Raw genomic sequence first — 21,542 nt, forward strand, 5'->3', positions numbered from 1 at the left:
GCTACGCTACGGAGCGTTAACGATTGGCACGTTGGCTGAGCACCCAGACGATGATATCCCTTAAAGGCGATCTTTTCCAGACAAATACTAAGGTTGCCGAAATTAAGGATACTTATTTCTATCTCGATTCTTAATTCTTTCCTGACCTTCCAATTTTATTGATTTTTGGATTTCACAAAACAACTAAAAGTCCAGTGTCGAATCTTGGCAGGGTCGCCATGTAACCATAGCTTTAGCGAAAGGAGAGCATTGGTGTATAAATGTATGTATATTTCTTATCAAATTAGGCATGATATTATGTGATTAGAGGTGCAACTTTTACTAATTATTCCAATGACCTTATTGCACTTACGTGTCAATTTTGTGGATAATGTGACCTCGGATTTCCTATGATATGAATCACCTTATTCAGGAGGTGGAGTCTAATTTAATTTAACAAGTTTTTATGATTTTGAATTGGTTTCGATTCGACCATGACGATCGTCTTGGTGAATGGCGCGCATTTCACTCGCGACTTTCGCTTTATTTCGCATGCACCAACCAGCGTGAGCGATCTTCAAAGTCGTATCACAATAAGATCAAAACCGTAACAAGTTGATACATCTGAATCAGCCTCCTGTTTCAAGTTAAAATCAATATATTCTTTATTCAAATAGGCCTAGCAAGCACTTTAAAACTATCAAGTTTTCGTACCTTCAACACCTACTGGTCAAAGGAGTTTGAATTGAGTCACCTACCTATCTAATATAATCCAACACAATGAGAACGAGCCTGAAAGTTAAAATTGATTATTTAAGTAATAAACAAATCTATATTTATTTATTATTTGTTTATTTAAACTTTATTGCATAAATTTACAAAAAAGAGTACAAATGGTGGACGCCTTGAAGCATTCTCTACCAGTCAACTATTGGGCTAAACAGAAACAGTTTGGTGCAGGATTGTAAAGAGTTGATATGGAAATACACACAAGTCAAAACTACTATGATGGTATACATACACAAATATATACTAAATCGATTTTTATTAATTTCAATGACTTACGAAGTACTGAAATATCCATGTAAGGGTCAAACACTTCTTATAAACAGGTCACTTCTGTGGACAATATAATAAAAGTTAACGACTCCGGTCTATAGATATCCTGTTTCTCTTATTTGAGTTTGTACTGAAAAAAATGTATCCGCATAAAAATCAGCTTTCATCAGATGTCTACAGATAAAACGCGAACGAGTTTGCAATAAAATGTGTATGACTCGTAAATATTTATAGAACTTCTAAAAGTAAGTCTACGACTCGAGTAACTCACGTAAAATTTGTAATGAAAATACAAAATGTCACCAAAGCCCGAGTATATCAGTTGATATTTACACTCTTTTTCATTACTTTTCAAAGACACTACTTCCTTCAGATGCAACATCAACTCATTACCCAAGATGCAAAGTTTCCGTTTTAATTAAAGATATTCAGTGAAAACCCGCCCCAAAGCCTTAACTCAGTGAATCGTGGTTGGCTTCTTTTTTTTCGACACTCATTCCCGCCTCTGCGACCCTCCCAAACAAACAACGAAGTACTACGAAAACAAAATCTAACACAAGTAAAAATGAACTTTTTTACATCTCGATAAGTTCCTTCTTTCCTTATCAAAAAATTTGCTTAAAGCTCTTTTGCTTCTGAGTGGGACCTTTCAGTTCATTTCGTGAAAGTGGAGACAGGCTGGCAAGTTAGTTGACCGCGAGCATTCGCGCGGGTAGCTGTGTTTGGGGAAAGCTCTCGCTTGTCGGTTAAAAATTACGGAAAACTTTTTCGTGAGTGTAATCTGAAGGTGAAAGTGAGAATTTTTGATTTTGCGAAGTGAATATTGAGTGTGTGCTTGTTTATAAGGGTGAGTTTTCATTATTTTATGAATCAAAGCTGGTAAAAATAAAAACATGCTATAAAACATGAGAATATTTAATTTTGTTAATAAAAGGCCGGTTTATTTCCGAATAAATAAGAATTAAAAACCCTGAACACGGACTTCTTTCTTTCTTTTCGAAGAGATTCCACTTAAAATCCACAACGTCTTATAAATAATAATATATCGTATGACTTGACTTTTTAATAGTTTCTTGCAAAGTTTTTACAAACCGGACCGGGATTATAAGAGCTCTGAACCCAGTTTTAACTTTCATTTGTCTACAATTGAATTGATGATGTAACTCAAGGACAGAAAAATTAATGTAGCAGTACAAAATAATTGTAACGCTCTTAATAAACTATATTAACGGCACCAATTATGGGACATTTGAGAGAAAATTTGGAGTATATTTAATATTTCACCGACATCTGTAAAATTTCTACAGCTTTATTGTTTTAAAAGTTGGATGTCCAATTCGTCCTTTATGATTTCTATGTATTTAATGAAAGCTACTGCAATTCGTTGCACTATTATTAACTAATTAAAAATATGGTTTTTTGCTCCGGTCATGGGATGTATATGGCGCCATTAATTTTCAAACTCGCAAATATCAATGAAAAATTGAACCTAAGCAGCTCTTTGGCTCTTGTTTATGGTAAAATATTGCGATTAAAAACTGATGGTAAATATTTGTTTTACAGGATTTGTCTATACCATCCTGTTATTGGTCCCTGTTCCATTATAGGGGTGTTTACTATAATCATATTTTTAATAAAGGACATTTTTTGAAGAACAGAAAAATCAATGTAGCAATTTCATTGTAACGCTCTTAGTAAACTACTCATATTAAAAAAAAGGCATTTTGGAGAACAGAAATATTAATGTCTCAATACAAAATCATAAAATAATGGTTATATATGCCCACTGCAAGGTGAACTGAATTCAACATTTCACTCTAAAGTACATTGAAATGCAGAACTAAATAAATCAATTATTTGTGCAACTTCGAAAACTTACTGCATCAAGTTCTAGCGTGTTGGTCTATGTGTAAAAGGTATTATGTGTTTTAGAAATTCACATTAGATACGTATTTCTGTGCTCAGGACAGAATTCTAACTTATTATTGTTAAGAGTTCCGACTTCTAGCTCCCTTGCCGTTTGCTTTGTTGGGAAGTTCGTACGAACTTGGATCAAAGACTTAATATAAACTTAGAATTTAAGTTAACATGAAATTTAAAATTCTTAAAATTGTTTTCATTCAGTGATAAAACAACGCAAACTAATTCTATTTGGGGTTATGAGAATGGTCTCCATAGTTGTCTGTGGAAAGAAAAGTACAGTCAGCAATACACCGTGTTTTTTTTTGATTTGCGTTAATTTCAAGGGTGCATTCCTGGGCTTAAATTAAATCTTTCGCAAAGACACCGGTATTCTAATTAACTCCATTTCGGAGATAATCAATATTTTATTTTTATCTTATAAAGCCCTTACGAGTGTGTACGCTTACCTTAGTACGGGTTAATACATTTGCTACTAAACGTAAGTACTATCTCGGACGATCGATGTTCGAAATGACATTGACATGTCACAGTTTTCAATTGTTTGATTGAGATAAATGTAATGCCCGTAACGCTATATGCAACATTTAATTACTTTTTATGACAAAATAATGTTTAAAAATTAAAAAAAAAAAATTTTTTTTTGGAAAGTTAACTATGTCATGTAGTTTCCTTAAACGTACTTACCAATACCCCGAAGTTAATCGAATTCAATAAAAACACGGTGTATAACCTTGTACCTAAATCACTAGTATCACTAGTATGGTTCACTATTTCTCTGAACTTGTGACAGTAATTAGTGTATTTGGTTGTCACCTGACGATAACATGGTGAGCAGTATGTACTTTGTGGTTGCCGTCAACAAATCGTTACCATACCGTTATGTTACTAGTGGCAAATCCTGTTGGTACATAGGATCTGAAACCAAATTAAAGGCAAATGTTTATAAATCTGTAACTTTATTTAACCGCTTGTCTGATTTAGTTAAAATTTGGTATAGTTACATAATGTTTTGGTAACTGAAGCTGATTTGTTGATACAGTGGGAATTCCTCGACCTAAAACTGCAACCACATAGAGTTGGAGCTGATTAAAAAACTCTGGAGAAATACATGTAGGCAAAGGGCACGTAATACGTTACAATGAAAGAAATGTTTGCATAACAGTATGAAAATATTTTGTTAATATTTACACGAAAATTGGGACTTGCGAACTATACGTTACATCGGCCAACAGGATGCCGAACTCATTGAGAAAATAATTCAAAAATTTATTGAATTTAAATAATAAAGAAATAATTTTTCTCAAACTTGCAATGAAACGTTAACATGACTTACTTCAAATTATGTCCGGAAATACTACTCGTACGTATGCGGTGCGATGTGTAGATGACATGTAAAGGAGTTTCATACAACCTTATTTACATACTTAGGCCTGTAAAGCAACCTTATTTTGTTTTTAAACATCAAATTGTGACACAAGGTCTTGGAATTCAACCATCAAGTAGATTCGTCATTTGTTTTTAGCTGTGTAAACCTACAAATAAAACAAATTTACAACATTTTTTTTTATTGCAAGTTTGAGAAAAGCATGATACAAATCATAGCGAGATATGGAGTGGCCGGCCGCATATCCCTCTCCGACCGAGAGTGTAACACATAGATCGCAAGTACCAATTTTTGTGTAAGTAGTAACAAAATGTAAAAGTGTAAAAGCGTTATTAAAAGACCACCAGTCGAGCCATAAGTCATCACGATATCTAATTCCAAATCATCTAGTCGCTGTCTGTTTTACTTGAAGGCGTAGTGAGTGAGGTGTAGGGCTAAGAATTGAGTCCCTCCCTTATCCCATATATCAGACCAACCACCAGCTTCAACACATTTGGCATCTGGCCGTTTTGTTGTGCGCCATTTTGTGAAATTTGCCTCGGCATCCCTAGTCTATTTACGAAGCTTGAGACATTAATTCCCACCTCATTTAGTACCAGTACAACTCTGTCTCTTAACTCATTTAGGAGGCTTCTGAATACTACTACCAATTCCATAACCAGCTTTGACTAGCTGTAGCAACTCGCTTAACAAGTCTCTTACTGCTTTCAGAAAGTCTCTTAGGAGATTTATCCTCAACTCGTTTAGCTGGGCCCCTACCGGTGCAAAGGATTTTGCTGCTGGGTTCCCAGTTGGTCCTGTAAGGCTGGGGAACTGTGGGGGAGGGGGATCAAGCGTTTCTGATCCCCCCCTCCATTATGAGGGTGCCTTGGCGATAAGCCGGGGCTGCCGGAGGGCGCCATGGTGGAATGTCATCGATCCCAGTGCGCCCTCATAAACGGCAAAGTGGGTGAAACGCCGGAGTGGGTTTAGTGGGTAGGGCCAAATTCTTCCCCCCTCTTGCCAGGAGAGGGGAAAGGAGCGGCGAGTCCCACACGCCGTGCGTAAATGCATTCCCACTCCGTCAAAAAAAAAAAAAAGGCTGGGGAACTGTGTGAAACAGCCAGAGAACCTACAGATCAAAAACAACACGCACAATGCCTTCATGGCGGTCTGCTTCTTTCGACGATCGTCAAAATAAACGGCTCATGCGAGTGAACGATGTCTTTTATACATGCAATTGTAAATAATTGTTTGAGTATTTGATAGATTTAAATACAATTATTCAATTCCTAATATATTATAAGATATAAAATAAGATTAAGAGAATATTAATTATATATGGTAGTTTTATAGTTGGAACTAAATATATTAGACGAGCTGAAAAAAGAAGTAAAAATAATATATATCTAGTTAGTGGCTATGGCGTCACTAGCCTTAGTGTTTTTTTTTTATTCCATGACGGTGGCAAACAAGCATACGGCCCGCCTGATGGTAAGTAGTTACCGTAGCCTATGGACGCCTGCAATTTCAGAGGTGTTACATGCGCGTTGCCGATCCTTTAAAATTTTAAATAAATACGAATATTAATAAATACGTAATATTATACTCGTAACATGAAAATTACTATGCTCCTAAAACCAGCAATATATAGAAAAAGCGGCCAAGTGCTAGTCGCTCATGAAGGGTTCCGTACCATTTATGACGTATTAAAAAAAACTACTTACTAGATCTCGTTCATACCAATTTTCGGTGGAAGTTTGCATGGTAATGTACATCATATATTTCTTTTAGTTTTATCGTTCTCTTATTTTAGAAGTTACAGGGGGGGGGACACATTTTACCACTTTGGAAGTGTCTCTCGCGCAAACTATTCAGTTTAGAAAAAAATGATAGAAACCTCAATATCATTTTTGAAGACCTATCCAGATACCCCACACGTATGGATTTGATGAATTTTTTATTTTTTTTATTTCAGTTCTAAATATGGGGAACCCCAAAATTTATTGTGTTTTTTTTTCTATTTTTTTGTGAAAATCTTAATGCAGTTCACAGAATACATCTACTTGCCAAGTTTCAACAGTATAGTTCAGGATTTGGGTCGGCTTGAGGGACAGGGGATGCGACCGATTATATGTATACTGTAAATGTATGTACACCTGAGAACGCAAAGTTTCCCAAGTGAGTAACCTGATTCTTACACACAATAAAAAACTTTGAACTTTGACCCTCAGTACTCAGTATAAGGTCTAACCTGGTCACCTTATCGATACCTCCTAAGTATACTGAGGCAAGTGCAAAATCAGGATTTTGAAGGAGAGCGGTTCAAAGGTAACTTACTTACCTATTTGTTAAAGTAATTCCTTAAAATTTCTGATTTGGTCTGGCGAAATCTCTTGGATTATGTCTGCATTAATGGAATTCCAAATTTTATCGCAGTTTATGATATACATAAGAGTATATTCTCTAGTATACGCGTATTTTAGCGGAACCAACAAGCACTTGCTCGAGTATATGTCAAACTTTTTCAATTGTTACGATAAAACTTGATTCAAAGTATAATTAAATTAATTAAAAAACATTTAAAATTTATTAAATAATTGTAATTTAAATTGTTATTATCAGTTTTTTTATAACGTCGACCCAGTGCGTTGTATGAGTATGCCACACTTATGTTGCCCTCCTCCGCGTTAAGTATACGGTATACCGTGTATGTGTACTGTGGTTTAAGTGACTTGCCATACTCACTGAAATACTGTCTTACTATTGATAAGTGCTTGTTGCTGGGCCTACATGAATAAAGTATATTTGAACTCTGAACTTTGCCTCAATATACGATGTTCGAGTATATAAAATGTTCATAGTTACATCCATATACGTCACTTTATTTCCAAAACTAATACGAGCATGAAATTTGAGTGGAAAGTAAATATTGATATTTTAATAATAAATATGTATAAACGCAAAATTGTAAAATTGCCACTTGCCTCAGTATACTTAGTAGGTATCTTTATTGACTTGCACGTTTACAAAACCTATTGATCACTAGTCTTAATTTGCCAAAACAACGGCCAAGCATACCTCGAATACACCTTAATTAAATAATACTCAACAAACTAATTTCAGCGGTATAATTTGAGAGTTAACACCCGGGAAGAGAGATGCAAACGCGGTGGGTAGTGGAAATGTAAACAGCAGGTCACCTGATTTGCATAAGAGATTTCAAATAATATTCCATTGTTTTATAAATTATACTCGTACCGAATTAGAAAGATCGTTTGACTATATTTTAATAAAAATTACTTTTATTTATTGCGTATTATGGTTTCTCAATATTTTTACATAAATACGCTTCAATCAACAGTTATTACGGCTTAAAATATTTTTCTTATCGATTTAAATCAACATAATAATTTTATTAAAACTTTAATGACGTGATCTTGCTTTTTATGTATTATTATGTATATAAGAAGGTCTTAACTATGCATATAAGGGGTCATTATCAAATTAAAATGAAGCTGGGCGGGACATGTTGCCAGGCAGAGTGCTAGCAGGTGGGCCAAAATGTTAACGGAATGATGGCCGCTTTCGACATTCGGAAGATTGCGGATCTCTTCTGGATGAGATTTGCTCAGGACCGGGATAAGTGGCGTACCCGAAGAGAGATCTATGCTCAGTAGTTGGTGATAAAACGATGATAAGGTGATGATGATGATAAGCAGGGCTCCATTTTTAATCACACGTATTTTTAGGACCAGTATCTCTATTTATCACCATTTTGAACTTATCGACTAAACTAATACATCTTCGTGTATGTTTTACCCAACTACGTCAATAAGTCTTCAGCTGCTCAAAATAAGCTTTGACTGACGGGTCATAAACATTCTGACAAACGTACATTTTATTACTTTCACTTTATAGAGGCCCAGCAAGAAAATTAGACATTAATTTTTTTTACGAGGTAAGACTCATACTTTAATGTGTTCACCCTGACATACTGTGTAACCAGCCCAACTGTGGTAAACCGCAGACAGCTCGAGTCTTCCCAACTTCACGGCTGGCAGGTGCGAACACTTTTAAAATATGCAAATCTGACCGAATCTGACGAATGCTAACTCTAGACAACTTGCCGAGCAAAAATAAAAAGTTACAAAGCTAATTGTAGATGGCGCCCTGCTGGATTTCATATGACAAGAGAATGTAGGAGATAAGATGGATAGACCATTCCATATATATATACACGGTGCTGACGAGGAACCCGAAAGATTTTAACCACGTACTTCTGAGGCCAAAAGACGGAAAAAAATGTTATATGAGTTTCACTAAATTTCGCCAAAAAAAAAATTTTTTTTTTTTTTGTTTCAAATGTTGAACGTATTTGTACATAAAAAGTTAATGTTATAGTAAAACTGGCACTGAAAAAAAAATTTACAATTTTTTTTACATTGGTATTAACTCTGAAACTAGGCGAAATCCAGAAAAGTTTATATGACATTTTAGTCTCTAAATGTGATCAGTAATACACTGTCAAAATCTTTTGGGTTCCTCGTGAGCACCGTGTATACAGTGCCGGCCAATAATATATCACACACAACAAACACGTTGTCGTTTTATACAAATGTATGATGAATATTACTAAAAAAGCTCTAGTAAAAAAATTAAGTTGACATACATAAAAACAAAAAAACCTCTATGAAAAAACCAATGAGACCAATTTTCTCATCGCTCGCACAAAGGAATACTTACTACACTGTCTATAGTAGTGAGGTGACCACAAATATAAGACAAAAGTTATACCGTAAAAACATGGAGGTGATATGACCTTTTTTTTTACTTTGAGATTTTTTGTAAAACGGTGGATTCCTTTGAGATACAGAGCAACGCGGAATAACAACTTCCTGTCATAAAAAAAACCATTATTAGGAATGTAATTTTGTCACTTGCCTTTATCATTACGAGACAGGCTAATATTTTTATTTTTATTTCATTTTCTACCATTTTAAGTAACGCATTGGTTTCCCAGAGTCTTCAAATTGCTTGTACACATGTGAACAAATTCCCACCTACATTTTTCTTCCCCAAAAGCTTTAGCAATGTTATGCTTAAACTATAAAACCCCTCACGTGCAGACAAACAGCGAAAGTTGGCATATTGTTTGCGGAGGTGAAAGACGTTTTATTAAACCCCGCACTCAATTTCATGGAAAAACTTAAAACGATATGACGCATAATGTTTCTGAGGATGGATGTGGCATTGTGTGGGTTTTTATTTCATTTAGGGCTCATTTAGACGACACGTGACACGCATACGAGTTTAGTTAGGTACATTGCGGACTATTGAGGTTACATCCAATTCGTCGACCGATTAAATACAGCAGTGTAATGTAACTCGCATGCTAGTCCTCGCACCGTCTAAATGAGCCCTTATTTATATGGAGCTTTTAACGTTCACAAACACACCCATGTCATAATTTTATTGTAAAGTTTTTAGTACTTTTAAAAACAAAGGACAGCCTAATTGGAATAGTTCGTCTGCGCGAAGTCTTTACCAACTTGACAGTGATTTTTTTTATGGCTGCGCTAGTTATACTTGCAGATTTAAACGTTTAACAGACGGGCGTACTGGATCGCGAACTTGGTCCTGTCATCTTATCTCTTTATTGCTTTTAATCATAGCTGCGTCCTTAATGGACGTACGGCGAACCACCTTCCAGTCGATAGAACAGGAATCGGACCGTACCAAGGTCGCGGTCCGGTACGCCCGCGCCCGTCTGTTCGTGCATTAGTGTAGACGTGTACTACGCAATATAGACGGTTATAAGATTTTGTAAGTAACGTAAGAGCTTTGATAGATAGGTATTAGGTACATACATAATTATGTCGATGGTTAGTTTTAAACATTGTTCAAGTTCACGAAAAATGGTAACAGGAATAAATGTCAAGTGTAATTTTTTTATGTTGGACTTAGATAATTTTAATACAAGTTGTAGCCATTATAGCTGACATTACTGCAAGGTAGGTTTCAGTATCCTTTCATCTCTCGATTACTGCAAAAGCAAAATTAATTCAATATTTGTACGTCTTATTGTTGACGAAGCAAATGTCTTTCCCAATTCCTTTCTGGCTATTTAGTACAAGAAACCTATTGAACCATTTAAAGCTCAATAAGTTATGCTAGATTGAAAATAAAAATATTCCATGCTCATGTGGTGTAAGAGCCACCCCACGCTAGCGTCTCCCAAGCGTCGGCGTCTAGTCAACTCAATGGCTGCTGCTCGATGCAACGTTAGCGCAACTGCGCAGCGACGCCATTTTCCATAGCGCTGACTAGACGCCGACGCTCAAAAGACGTAAGTGTGTGGTGGCTCTAAAAGTTCTACTTCAGGGTAAAATACTACCGCATTTGAAATTCTTCGCGCATCGCTATCGCAAAGATAGGAGTAACTTTTTGACGTCGTCATGGCAGAAGGTTCTTTGTAAGAGTACTCTTTTAACCAAAGTTATGGCTTCTGGATTAAATTTTCTTTTTCTTTAACACTTCGGGCGTGTGTTTGAACTTTGTTCATAAGATAAGTGAACTAGGTTTTATTAAAGGCTTTTCAAACGGTTTTGAATATAAGTTTTAATAATAACCAGATGAATAATGTGTTGTAATATAGGTATTGTGAAGGTCTTTTTGTAGATAACTGGCCTCATTTATAGATTTGAATTCAGAATTATCGCCCTGCTAAATGAATAAAGATTAGGAGTTGGCCAGATGGCAATGGGGAGGGGGGGGGGGGGGGGGGGGGGCAGGCAGGCATTATGGGTAGTTGATTTATAATCTTGATGTTATATCAGAAATCTACGTCTGTGTTTACATTCCCCACCGCGGATAGACCGTATCCCTCATTACAGTATGTAAGTGTGGCTGCGGGATTAGTGGCTGACTATAATTTTGTGGCCTGTTTACACATGGTTTACTTAGTGTTTATTTCGTAGGCGTCTAATATATAAAATGATATTTTTTACACAATTACTGCAAAATGTCTAAAGCCACTTCTGGCCAACTTTCGCTCAAAGGAAAGCTTAACGTGCGAGCTTGAGTACTCTTAGTTCACCTTTTAAGCAATTGAAAATCAACAAGTTTAGCAGTACAGCGCTTAAATCAGCATTTTACAAAAATATCAGTAAACAAAGCAAGTTATCTAACATTATAAATATAAATAGCAGATCCGTCCTAGTAATCAGGAATAATTATATGCTACTACCAACAGACATCCTTTTGTAATGATATTGTCTCAAATGGGGTGTAAACAGGGTTAATAGTCAACCCTCGAACACAGGATTCAAGGTGGTTTAATTTTACCCTTTTTGCGAAAATACCCGGCTAAATATGTACCTAGGTATGTTTACATACTTAAGACCTCTAGAGACGTCACCGATAATGATTAGTTCATGCAAATTGCGTTACATTGCGGGCCGCAATTTGCGGCATTTGGTCGATTGTTTGAATAGCGTAGTTGACTGCTTAGTCAAATCAGTTTCTTTTTACGAACAGTCAAAACGATTAGCTACTATGAAATCTCTATGAAATACAGAACAATGATGTTCAAGTCACCTACTCTTTATGATTCTTTCGGATTTATTAAATAGAAATTGGACCTTAAAATAACTGCGTTTCATTTCTAATATTTTTCTGGTGCTTAATTGTGTGAATGGTGTGAAATAATTTAGTAATTTGTATTGCAACGTTTAGTTTATTTAATAAATTGTTTACAAGTCAAATCACCTTTTTCGAACTGTAAATAAAAAGAAAACGATTATGGAAATTTATATGCCATATACTCAGCAGTGACATCTTGAAGACGAGAATCGGTTGAAAATTGCAACCTTTAGAAGAAAACCGCCGGACAGCCGGACAGACATACGAAAGTATTTTTACTGGAATTACTGAAACGGAGACCTCTGCTTTGGATCGGTCAATAAATGGTCTAAAGGTCTCACTAAAACGAATCACTAGCATAAAGGCAAGTCATCCTGTCTCATTTGCTCGTTTTGTATAACATCATTAGTATTAATTAACGTGTTATAAATGGCTTTTCATCCGTTCTTAAAACAACGGCTTTTGCCGATTCATTGTGTGGCGATTAATTATGTTTAGCACAAAACAAAAGACTGCATAGTAACAGCGGTAGGTTCGGGATAATATTTTTTCATAATAAATACGAATGTCCTGGGTTCGAAATCTGCTTGGTAAGGGCATTTATTTGTGTGTTCATCACGGATATTTATTCCCGAAAAAAATTCCCGTCCGGATTTTTTTATTGCAATTTAACCTCAGTAGGGTTTTTTTTTTATAATATTTTTTTTTTTTATTACGATCGTGGATCTCAATTTTCTTGATAGTAAGCGTAGGTAAATCGAGCTGCAGAATTACATGAACACCTTTATGACCCATGAATTATATAAAGTGCCCAAGCACTTTTCCAGTTAGATGTACATAGGTATGTATCTTAGGAAACTGTGGCTACAATTCTTACGACTAGCGGGCCTAAAGCTGGTAGTAGTCGGAATTTTATGTTATCGCGGCCATCACTTTCTACCATGTAAGTAGGAATGATGATGGCACGACAGACGATAACAGTTTAACCATCATATGAGTCATTTTCGTACAGGAACACAAGACTACATAACATTAGAGGTTTAGTAAGGTAGAAGGACATTCTGAGCGTTAGAATTATCACGTGGCCACGCATTGGGAAACTAAAGCCACTACAGGCTAGTATATGCATTAGGGCCAATCTAGAGCGGCTTAGAGAGCACTGATGACTAGTGACAGTTGTCACGTCCCTCAGGATGGATACGACAAACGAAAAGAAGAAGAACAATTACCTATCACTCGCAGCGAACCTATGTTTTATGCGAGCAAAATGCACTGCAAGTATTACCTTCTACTAAATATACCGTGGGCCAATTAAACCTGACAGATTTCCTTCGGTCATAAGGAGCAAAAAAAAGTTATATCAGTTTTTCCCAAATTCGCCAAGCAAATGTTATATTTTGGACCCGGGTATGTCCTTAAACTACGTCCACAAGAGAGGTATGGGCATTGTGAATGTCATCTCGCTCTGTGTGGTAGGGCACAGCACAGCGGATGTCATTCCAGATCTAGAGCAGAGCCCAACTGGGGAAGTACCTCCACCTTACAGAAAATCGCAGCCAAATAACACTAGACCCTACTCATAGTGTTGTGTTCCTGCCGGTGAGTAAGGTTGCCAGAGCTCAACGAGGGTGGGAGGGGTTAGGGTCGGCAACGCGCATGTAACTCCTCTGGAGTTGCAGGCGTACATAGGCTACGGATACTGCTTACCATCAGGCAGGCCGTATGCTTGTTTGCCACCGACGTAGTATAAAAAAAAAAATTTTTCATGCTAAAAAAAAAAAAATTGCGTTCTGCACAGGACACGTTATTTATTTTTACACCTTGGTTAAAAAAATCATTACAACGAATAAGTAACGTTATTTTATATTTACAGATAAAAATTGCGAGTTTACTTTAATATTTGTCAATATTTATTTCTCCACAAGTCACACAGTGGCAGCGTCACATCTAAAAAGGCATTTATCGCTAAGTTATATATAACAGCAACAAATTTCCACAAAAATTGTCATCATTTCTAAAACCAGACCGATGTCAGGAAACATTGTATGATATTTTAGTCAAGCGTTCAAGAATACAACTTCAAAATCTATCGGGTTTATTTGGCCCACCGTGTATAGGCCTCCAGTTTTCGTACCCCAAATTATCTCTCTTACCCTACTAGTTTTTACCTCCTACAAGACCTACGACGCTTATTAATTCAGCAGGCGCAATCTCACGGCATCTCAGACGGAGGTGTAACGCCGTAATCCAGGATAATTAGAGTGTGCAATATTAAGCTGTGCTGCTTCTGCCGTAGATTATATAATTCAACAGATACGCCAATGTATGAATTTGTTCTCGAATTGCGGTTAGTGTGCGATTATTCACGATCTGTAGTTCGTTTCGAGCGGTGTTAATCGTGATTGAAACTATCAGCACGTGTAATGAGTATTTAACATGGTTTGTTTGTTAAATGTGCTAAAAGACAGGCATAATCATGAATAAATTAGAACATTTGTTAGGTAGTTCGGCAACTTATAATCAACTACAGAAAGGGACAGATACTCTGTTTAAAATTGTAGTGTTTTAATGTTAACATTGCAAAAAATACGTAAGATAAATTCCCAAATGACGGTATAATTTTAAAAAATCTGTATAACCTGTAACCAAAGGGGTTAGAGCTGCATTGCCGGCCTTTAAGATGAGTGTACGCTCTTTTCTTGAATCGTATCGGTCCGGAAATAACGCGAATGACAAGTTCATTTCGCAGTTTAGCTATGCAAAGCAGGAAGTGCAAGTTGTAGTGAAATAATGTGTTTTAATTGAATTTATTTGTAAATGTTATTGTTTTTTAACGTGCTAAACTACAGACTTCAAACTAGGTGTGGTTAAAATCAGTCCCTGTAAAGCCTGCTTATTATGAAAGTACAACCGGTAAATAATTTGCCAGACTTTTATTTATTTATTTATGTAAACATACAGTCACTACAAGAAAGGCTCAAATATAAAGTATTTTAAACACTGTTTACAGTATGTGTGACCAACACCGTTCACCATACTTATTCATTACAATTATTTACATTATTCGTCGACTTACCTTGATACTTTGCAGTTAACTGAATCAGTTCAGAGTGCTTTATCTGCTTTAGTATTATTGAATCTGTGAATCTGGCTTATTCACTACTCTAGAGAATACCACCGCCTAAAGTCAAAACACAGTATGTCAATAAGAAAATTGTATGGAGATACGGCACTTTAGCTAGGGACAAAAACTGAATGCGGGAAAGATTGTAGCTAGAATAAAAGACATTAGTAATGTATGGTGCTTTAGGCTCCTATTTACAATGATTTAAGTGGGTTCAGAGGCGGAATTTGTGTTAGATATGCACACTTAGCGTTTTGTTTCGATTATACGGAAAATTAGTAGAAATTTATTTAAAAAAATTTGCACAATCATACAAGTACAAATAGCGGACTTAATGACAGAAGGTATTCTCTACCAGTCAACCATGGGCTAAACCGAAAGATTGAGTTTGGTGCAGGGTCAATCAGTTAGACTAAAATATTTTAAGTCAGTGTTACTTTATCATTTTTTAGGGTTCCGTACCAAAAACGTACAAAAAGAACCCTTATGGTGAGACTCTGTCCGTCAGTCTGTTTATCACATCGCTAAATATCTCGAGAACCACTTAAGCTATCGATTTGAAATTTGGATAGTTATGAACAACGCTAACCAAGACGCATTGAAAGTATTTTTTTTTTAATTATGGAAAATGCCCCATATGTAGAGGGGGCAATATTTCAAAGTCTAGTGACTAGGTGAAGTAGGGTATCATGTGAAAGAGCTCAAATTGTACATTCGAAAACATTTTTTTCTTTTCATAGAGAAAAAAAATTGATTTATGAAGGAAAATGTGAAAAAATATACCGTCCCCCCTCCTTATCTTTTTTATACTACGTCGGTGGCAAACAAGCATACGGCCTGCCTGATGGTAAGCAGTATCCGTAGCCTATGTACGCCTGCAACTCCAGAGGAGTTACATGCGCGTTGCCGACCCTAACCCCCTCCCACCCTCGTTCTCCGAAGTTTACAGACGAAAAATTGTGAATTTTTTACATAATATTAACATTAGTATATATTTTCCAGGAGAAATATATTCAGACCTTATCTTGGTAACTTTTCATTTTATTAACAAAAAACTTTTCCGAATTCAGTTTGTAATTTAACCAACTTTACGTGTGTATTTACACCTGATTTTTTTATGAGATTACATTAAATACACATTTTTTACAAATAAAAAGAGATATGATAGAGAATAATCCTCGAAAAACCAACATTCGTGCATTACATCGCGCAAATTGTCTTAGTCCTTTATGCTATGCTATAATAGTACATTACGATACAAGTGCGAAAAATAGGAAATTAGAAACGAGTGGCGATAAATTAAAACACGACCGAAGGGAGTGTTTTAAATCGACACGAGTTGCGAATTACCTATTCGCACATGTATCGTACAACGTTTTACAGTACATATGGCCCTTTAAATGTTTGACACAGTAACATAATATGCTACTTCTCGCACTAGTGCTATAAAGTAGCCCCATATGTACTGTAAAACAAGTTTCAAGCTATTTGCAATACTTACTTACAGACATGCGTTCTATTTTGCCACAACAATACTACAACAATAATTCAAAGTAACAAAGCTACATACCCACTCATTCTCACTTTTCAAGTGAATAATTTTATTAAAGATTGACTTTATCATCATAAGTAGTCAAATCATAAGAAATGTATGAAAAGTTTGACGGAGTTTAGGCTGACTCTAGCATTACAATCAAAATATCTGCACCGGCTTTGACAGGACAGTGTTTCAGTGTCATTATAAACTTCATCTTAAAGAAACATGTCGTTTGTTACACACTTCCACACTTTGTCATATACAGTCCATGCAGAGTTCACTTTACGCTATTCTAGAAAACAAGTTTCTAGCTATTTGCATTCTACCTATTCTGCGTTCTATTTTACCACAACAATACTACAACAACAATTCAAAGTAACAAAGCTACATACCCACACATTCTTACTATTCATGTGAATAAGTTTATTAAAGAGTGCCGTTGCTCAAGTTTAATACCATTAGTCGGTCGGCCGACGATAAACAAGCGTTGACAATGGCAAATCCACTCAGCTAAATTAACTTACTGGTCGGCTGACACTCACAATATACGTAGCGGATTTGTCTAATTTGTTAAAAAAAAATTAAAGAAATTAGTACTGACAACGGCGTTGGTGTTGTAACTCTAAGTCCATTAGGGTTAGCACGCATAAGTTTTTTGCAGAAATCGCGAAGCGTCTGGTTGACGTAACCGGTGGCCGAAGAGCTGGTTGCGAGTAGTTCGAAAAGTGGGATCTTGAGCGTTGCGAGGGTTTCAAGGCACTCGTGTCGTTTAAACTAATTTTGCTACCTAGTTAAATACAAAAAAATTAACCACGCGAGGAAAATACTACCTATAAAAATATACCAAATCATATACTAATGAACGCGATGAAAGAGATTAAAAATACTCGCGAGAGTGACTAGAATTAAGTGAGTTAACCCGTGAAATTAGCTCAAATAAATATTATTAAATATTTATCATTAACTGATATTTAATGATAACTTAAAAATAAATTCCACTCAACATTTTCAACTAATTTCTAATTTAATTTTTAATTAGAATTTTTCTTCGCCACCCTCGTGGATAAAATGCAACTTTCTCATCAGTGTTTGAAGAATAAAGATATCCTTTACGAGCTGGTGTATTAAAAATAAAACACGAATATAATTATAACGGTGTAACAGTAGGCGACATTTATTTGTATTTCGTTTGCGGGAATCCGATATATTCCCCCATGTGAGCATTGAGTCACTGAGTACTTGCAGACCAGCGCTGTGACGTATCTGTGGCTTTGTACTAATCTGACTATATAATATATGGGTTTTTATATAAGGGCTTATCTATACTGTAGAAGTTGAACGGGCAATACTTACAAGGATTAAGAGGGGGGCTAACCTTAAATTGTAGTTTTATCTTGTGTTTTTACATACGGAAACTCTTGGAGGATTGAACAACTGGAGACGCCTTGTCTGTTATTTTCTGTACAAACCAGACTGCCGATTTTTACGCAGGAGGGGCACGTCAAATTTATGGCTATTTGTACGTAACGTACAAATAGCCATGTCAGATAAACGTCAGTGCATACAATATATTGATCGAGATTTTCGAAAATCGTGAAACAATGTCGAATTTGATTTATTTTGTATATCGTGACTTACCATAGCAGTAAATTTTATATATAATATAGCTGAGGAATAATTATTATGACGAGCAAAATTTTAAACATAAGTATATTTCTAGAGCAACTGACGTACAAGGTAAAAACCCGCGCGCTGGCCATATTATCCATCGCGAGTATCGCGCGGCGCGCCGTATCTATTTACGCCCGCTCTAAACAAGCAATGGATTAGGTGATTAATAAGCTCTCGAAAACTGTTCTAACGATTTTAAATCTCAATATAATGCAGTTAAAGCATAATATCGAAAAATCGATATAGAAGCGATTTATATTTGAAAACTTTGTTTTAGCGTTTATCAAGTTCAGTATCTATTTTTAATTGGATTTTTATCAACCAAGCTTTTTTAAACGTTCCCAATCAAATATTGAATATCAATTCATAAAAAATCAACATTTTAGAATAGATACCTACTTTCTTTAGTATTTTTCAAATAACTTGGGTATGGTGACAGCCGTACTTTCAATATATTTTTAGCTTTCACCGTACCCAAGCTATGTTAACAAAATACTATCACCAGTGTGAGAAAAACGTATATAGTTCGTGTCATCCACGATGACGCGCAGATTTGTCAAATCTAACCTTTAATAATATGACATTATGAGTCTAAGCACGCGTCTTCGTGAATGACACGATCTATATTACATTATTTTTTAGCAAGCAGTAAGTTCTGCGAACGATGCTATTAAGCTTAGAATAAATTTAAAAGTAAACTTGAACTCACGGCCTCTGGATCGATACTCCAGCGCTCTGCCAACTGAGCAACCAAGACCTCTATATTTATTTAATGATATTCACATTAAATTTAAATTACATTGGCATCAACCCTTTGTGCCTGAATAAGGCCCCAGTTTAATTTTGTCAGTATTTTTGACGTCAACACAGCACTTCCTACGGCCGCTATCTAATTTCCTCTAATGTAACATAAACCTTTGTCCCTCCGCCATTTTACAGTACAAAAAGACTTATTTGACAAAAGAACGCAATTCACATACGGTGTTTTTGGTGACGCGGAACACCGCATTACGGTAAACGAGGTTAAATGTAGCGGTTATTTTTAAATTTAAGGGCGAAATAGAATTTTGCGGTGTTGAACCTTATTCACCCCGGGTAGTTTTTGCATAGTAATATAGTCATAAATATATTTTTGCAGCAGATTTGCGAGTTGAGAAAACTAGAAAAAAAATTGAAAAGTTCTCGGTAATTTCAAATAAAATCACAGGAGACTATTACGAATCCCATACCTAAATAGGATGTGGGAATTTTGCAGTTTTGGAAAAATTTACGACGGAACTTTAACGCACGGAAAATTAACACACCGAGAAAAGTAAGGACTATTGATTAACTAGGAGTGTGTTTTTCGTGTTTGTTAAAGGTGCAATGCGTTTAGAGACCGGAGTTTTTGAAAAGATTTATTTTATTTTGCTTTATTTTTTAAATCACAATACGGCACCCAAAAAAATAATTAGCAATCTTGAGAACTTTCTTGAGGGACCCTATCGGTTCAAATCCTGAGTTTTTGACATTCGCTCTATATAAAAATAATACAATAACATAAGTCTAAATTGCACTTTAAAAAAAAATTAACAATTTTTGCACAGAAGCTTAAAATTTGAAAATTTGTTCTACAAATCGGCAATATAATGTTCGAGGGAATTTATCGATTACTTTTTTAAACGTCCAAAAAAATATAATTCATAAACATGATATCCACGCCCCTGGGCACGTCCATCTCGCACTCGCTTAAGCTCAGTGAGAGTGATAGAAGAACACGAACTTACTAAGACTTAAATGTAATATTCCACGAATGTTCATAAAATTTGTCTGGAATGTTGTTCATATGACCTCGTACGTTAGATCTGTGTTTAGAGCAAACAAACAATTAGTAATTATTTAGACACGTAGTTATATCACACCGCGAATATTTAATGAGTTATCAGTGGAAGACGAATGTGCTAGTAAAAACATCTTTAAATCAAAAATTAAGAAGTTGCTAATAGGTACAACGCATGACTGAATAAATAAATAGGATAGGTAAATATACTACAACTACTTATACTGTGTTAATATGATAAAAATATGTATTAACCTTAGTATTATAAGTTAATCATATAATTTAGATTAAGGTACTAACGTTGAAAATGAGTGCCTCATTTCGCCGTTAAACGCAAGTTTGGCGAACCTAACACAAGTTTAAAATGTACCATACTATTTGTGATAATAAAAAAAAAAAGAATTATTTTTATGCTAGCATCTGAGGTACCTATTATGTGGTTGAAGATTCATATATCTTATACCTTTAAACGAGCAATTCTTGTATATTTATATATATATTTCGGGGATCTCGGATACGGCTCTAACGATTGCGATGAAATTTTCTATATGGAGGTTTTCGGGGGCGATAATCGATCTAGCTAGGTCTTATCTCAAGGAAAACGCGCATTTCTAAGTTTTTATATGTTTTCCAGATATTTAACCATTAAATAAGGATCGGCTGGTTTTTTGTAGCGGTCAATAGTGACAAAATATTCTTAACATAAAGAACCATGAAATCATAGGATTGTTTAGGGTTCCATAGTCCACTAGGAACCCAAGTTTCGCCATGTCCGCCCGTCTGTCCGTCCGTTGCTCCGTGTTCGTTATTGCTAGAAAGCTGGGAAATAATTAATTAATGTTTAAACAGGCACCCGGTATAAAGGCCGGTTACACTTACCCCGCCGCTGCACTTATCCGTATTGACCTTATGTGATACATTAGTATTACGAGTATCTAAAATCTAGATAGTCGCCCTTGTGTTAGTGATATTCACTATTCAGTGGTTGCGTTACGGTATTAAACTGGTGTCGTGTCCCCCGGGCCCCATCCATAGTAATTTACTAGTGCCGCCTGATGGATGAGTCGAGAAAGTTCACATTTTTCTACTGCAGCATTTAATTTACCTAGTATCTATAGTTAAAAAAAATATTTTTATTTATTTATTTATTTTATTTCCACACATACAATTATCATTACAGGCTGAACCCAATGCGATAATGTAGCAACAAATTAAATATACAAACAGACAAAATACAAGTACCTATATCTAACAACAATTTTTTTTTACCTACATATAGTAAACACCCCTATAATGGAACAGGCACCAGTAATGGGATGGTACAGACAAATCCTGTAAGATAAGTAATTATCATCAGTTTTTAAACTCTGGCAATATTTTACCATAAACAGAAGCCATGGAGCTGCTTAAGTTTAATGTTTCA

At 35.6% G+C, this 21,542-nt stretch overlaps 1 protein-coding gene across 2 annotated transcripts in view; it reads left to right on the plus strand.

Annotated features, from left to right (window-relative positions):
* The first annotated feature begins 1,116 nt into the window (after positions 1-1,116).
* LOC133525065 (carbonic anhydrase-related protein 10-like) overlaps positions 1,117-21,542 on the plus strand; it is a 67,335-nt gene continuing 46,909 nt past the window's right edge. Inside the window, exon 1 of one of the 2 annotated variants that reach the window (XM_061861289.1) lies at positions 1,117-1,885. The gene's annotated coding sequence lies outside the window, so the exon portion shown is untranslated. The remainder of the gene's footprint in view (positions 1,886-21,542) is intronic. The other variant, XM_061861291.1, reaches the window with a different exon arrangement.

The sequence above is a fragment of the Cydia pomonella genome, chromosome 14 (assembly GCF_033807575.1).
Source record: "Cydia pomonella isolate Wapato2018A chromosome 14, ilCydPomo1, whole genome shotgun sequence".
Lineage (NCBI taxonomy): Eukaryota > Metazoa > Arthropoda > Insecta > Lepidoptera > Tortricidae > Cydia > Cydia pomonella.